Here is a 4,319-nt window from a genome sequence, read left to right on the forward strand (position 1 = left end):
TTGAGATGGAGTCTTACTCTGTCACCCAGGCTGGAGTGCAGTGGCTCAATCTTGGCTCACTGCAACCTCCACCTCCCAGGTTCAAGTGATGTCTCTTGCCTCAGCCTCCTGAGTAGCTGTGATTACAAGCACCTGCCACCACACCCAGCTAATTTTTGTAATTTTAGTAGAGATGTGTTTCACCATGTTGGTCAGGCTGGTCTCAAACTCTTGACATTGTGATCCACCCGCCTTGGCCTCCCAAAGTGCTGGGATTACAGGCATGAGCCACTGCACCCAGACCCTTCTCTCTTTCTCTAGGTATGTGGTAGGGGGGCGCGGAGGCAGGGAGGATCCAGTATATAGCTATTTATTACCATCAGCAGCAGAACTGGAGGCAAGGTTCATCTTTGTCGTTCTATGGACTAATGTATGGAGCTCCTTGAATGAGATTCCTTCTCCCATCACTCAAATCAGAATCTGTAGAATCAAAATACCTGCTGAAACCTAGGGTTCTTTCCACCTATAATCAGGAAGAATTCCCAATTCTCCCTTGTTGCCTGATCCAATAACACCAAATTATTCATCTTGAAAAAAAAAATCACATCAGCATTTACAGGTACTTTTGGAATGCAAAAAGATAAAAATGCTAAATTCTGAGTTTAAGCCTTTAACATCCTTCGCATTTGGCCCACAACTATTCCCTGGTCAAGTCAAGGTAAATAGGAGTAGGTGGAATGAAAGCAAAGAGGGCCCTTGCCTATGCCCCAGACAGCATGGTTCACTCACACATAATCAAGGCTTGACTGACAACTACTTAAAACGTAAAGAGGGTGCAAGCAGCACATACACTGTAATAAATAAAAATAAACAAACATAATTAGTAAAAGTAAATAATTCTACTCTACTCTGTAGTCTGTCTTTTCATGAGAAAGAAAATATTTACCACACTACCCAAGACTATGTCAGAGGAGTCAAAAGAAATGGACAAAATGTTAGCCAAAACAACTAACTACTCTGAGGAAAAGTGAGGTATGTATATCACCAATGGAGATATTTAAAAAAAAAATTTTTTTTTTTTTTTTGAGGTGGAGTTTCATTCTTGCTCAGGCTGGAGATAAGAGGCACGATCTCGGCTCACTACAACCTATGCCTCCTGGTTTCAAGCAATTCTCCTGCCTCAGCCTTCCCAGTAGCTGGGATTATAGGTGCCTGCCACCACACCAGGATAAATTTTTTTGTATTTTTAGTAGAAAAGGGGTTTCACCATGCTGGCCATGCTGGTCTCAAACTCCTGACCTCAGGTGATCCACCCACCTCGGCCTCCCAAAGTGTTGGGATTTCAGGCATGAGCCACCGTGCCCGACATTTTTTTTTTTTTCCCCCAGACAGTCTCACTCTGTTGCCCAGGCTGGAGTGCAGTGGCACTATCTTGGCTCACTGCAACCTCCTCCTCCCAGATTTAAGCGATTCTCCTGCCTTAGCCTCCCGAGTACCTGGAACTACAGGTGCATGCCACCATACTCGGCTAATTTATATAGTTTTAGTGAAGATGGCATTTCACTATGTTGGCCAGGCTAGTCTCAAACTCCTGACCTCAGGTGATCCACCCGCCTCAGCCTACCAAAGTGCTGGGATTACAGGCATGGACTACTGTGCCCGACCAAGAAAAACATCTTAACAATACAACTTACATACTTTCTCTGTAAAATTATAGTCTCTGTTTATCTCATAAACTTGGTTTGGCAACTTCTTTACCAATGGAGGAGGCAAGAACAGAATATGGTCCTGGCTGAGATGCCTTAGTTGGGTTTTGATGGTTTCTGAAGAATTTTAGCCACATTTATAAAATGTAAAACATCTGAAATACAGTTGTTACATAATCTGAAGCACATAAAAAATATAACAGGACCAGGTGCAGTGGCTCATGCCTGTAATCCCACCACTGTGGAAGGCCAAGGCAGGTGGACTGCTTGAGCCCAGGAGTTCAAAACCAGCCTGGGCAACACAGCAAACCCCATCTCTACAAAAAAATACAAAGATTAGCTGATCATGGTGGCCCATGCCTGTAGTCTCAGCTACAGGAGGCTGAGGTGTGAGAATCAACTGAGCCCAGGAGGCAGAAGTTGCAGTGAGCCAAGATCATGCACTCCTGCCTGTGATACCAAGACCCTGTCTCAAAAAAAAAAAAAAACCCCTCCCTCACCAAAATATGACTCTCCTATATTCTACCCAGATTCACCAGTTGTTCAATTGTTTATTTTACTATATTTGCTTTGTAAATCACTCTCTCACACACAACCACTTAAGTACATGATGTCATGTCCCTTTATCTCTAATTAGCGTGTATATTTCCTACACTACATAGCCACAGTTATGTAAAATTGATAAATAATATCTAATTCAGTCTATATTCAAATTTTATCAAATGCCCCCAGTAATACCCTAAGTAGATATTTTTCTAGAATCAAATCCATAATCACACATTGCATTTGGATGTCATAACTCTTTTATCTTTTACTCACACTATTATTCCCACATTGAAATCCTCACTACTTCTGAATCTCAAACATCTTTCAAGGCCTAGATTAAGTTCCATTTTCTTTTCTTCCTTTTTTTATTTTGAGACGGACTTTCGCTCTTGTTGCCCAGTCTTGAGTATAATGGCATGATCTCAGCTCACCACAACTTCCACCTCCTGGGCTCAAGTGATTCTCCTGCCTCCGCCTCCTGAGTAGCTGGGATTACAGGCGCATGCCACCACGCCCGGCTAATTTCGAATTTTTAGTAGAGACGGGGTTTCTCCATGTTGGTCAGGCTCGTCTTGAACTCCTGACCTCAGACAATCCATTCGCCTAGGCCTCTCAAAGTGCTGGGATTACAGGCATGAGCTACCACACCCAGCCAAGTTCCATTTTCTTAACGAGGATTTTCCTGATACTCCAGCCAAACAGGACTCTCCCTCCTCTGAATTAGTTGAAAATTTAATAATCTTATAAATGTGAGAAATACTGCACACTGTGTGTGTGCCTATCTATTTACTAGTTCCTCTCTGCAGTGATTAGTGAACATGGGCTTTGAAGTCATACAGACCTAAACGGAAATCTAAATAAAGACTCCACTTTCTAGCTGTGTGGTTGGCTAATCTGCAAACTAGTGGTTTTAACCAATTTAACAAATAAGGTTGTGAGAATTTGATGATAATGCATTTAATGCAACTTTACAGTTTTTTTGGTGGTAAAACTATGTCTTACACCTCTGATTTTACCACAGTATCTCATACTCAGCAATATTAAAATCATATTGAAGACTATACTTTCAGGGATCATTTCTATAGTTTGTTACCAGAGAAGTTTCTCTGAATGTGTAGAGCACCAATGGGATCTAATTAAACTCCAGAGCTTCTGCACAGCAAAATAAACCATCATTAGAGTGAACTGGCAACCAACAGAATGGGAAAAAAATTTTTGCAATCTACCCATCTGACAAACGGCTAATAACCAGAATCTACAAAGAACTAAAACAGATTTACAAACAAACAAATCCATTCAAAAGTGGGCGAAGGATATGAAAAGACACTTTTCAAAAGAAGACATTTATGAGGCCAACAAACGTATGAAAAAATGCTCATCATCACTGGTCATTAGAGAAATGCAAATCAAAACCACACTGAGATACCATCTCACGCCACTTAGAATGGCAATCATTAAAAAATCTGGAGACAACAGATGCTAGAGAGGATGTGGAGAAATAGGAACACTTTACACTGTTGGTGGGAGTGTAAATCAGTTCAACCATCGTGGAAGACAGTGTGGCGATTCCTCAAGGACCTAGAAATAGAAATTCCATTTGACCCAGCAATCCCATTACTGGGTATATATCCAAAGGATTATAAATCGTTCTATTATAAAGACACATGTACACGTATGTTCATTGGGGCACTGTTTAAAACAGCAAAGACCTGGAACCAACCCAAATGCCCATCAATGATAGACTGGACAAGGAAAATGTGGCACATATACAGCATGAAATACTATGCAGCCATAAAAAACGATGAGTTCGTGTCCTTTGTAGAGACATGGATGAATCTGGAAACCATCATTCTCAGCAAACTGACACAACAGAAAATCAAACACTGAATGTTCTCACTCATAGGCGGGTGTTGAACAATGAAAACACATGGACACAGGGAGGGGAGCATCACACGCTAGGGTCTGTTGGGGGGGGGAATAGGAGAGGGACAGTGGGGGGTAGGGAGGTTGGGGAGGGACAACAAGGGGAGAAATGCCAGATATAGGTGACAGGGCAATGGAGGCAGCAAACCATATTGCCATGTAGGT

At 41.9% G+C, this 4,319-nt stretch overlaps 1 protein-coding gene and 1 pseudogene across 3 annotated transcripts in view; one reads left to right on the forward strand and one right to left on the reverse strand.

Annotated features, from left to right (window-relative positions):
• The window catches only part of COMMD1 (copper metabolism domain containing 1), a 231,129-nt gene that overhangs the window by 21,400 nt on the left and 205,410 nt on the right, over positions 1 to 4,319 (reverse strand). The window lies entirely within an intron of this gene.
• LOC119470169 lies at positions 3,286 to 3,379 on the forward strand (annotated as a pseudogene).

Source organism: Cebus imitator, unplaced genomic scaffold, assembly GCF_001604975.1.
Source record: "Cebus imitator isolate Cc_AM_T3 unplaced genomic scaffold, Cebus_imitator-1.0 Scaffold23, whole genome shotgun sequence".
Classification (NCBI taxonomy): Eukaryota; Metazoa; Chordata; class Mammalia; order Primates; family Cebidae; genus Cebus; species Cebus imitator.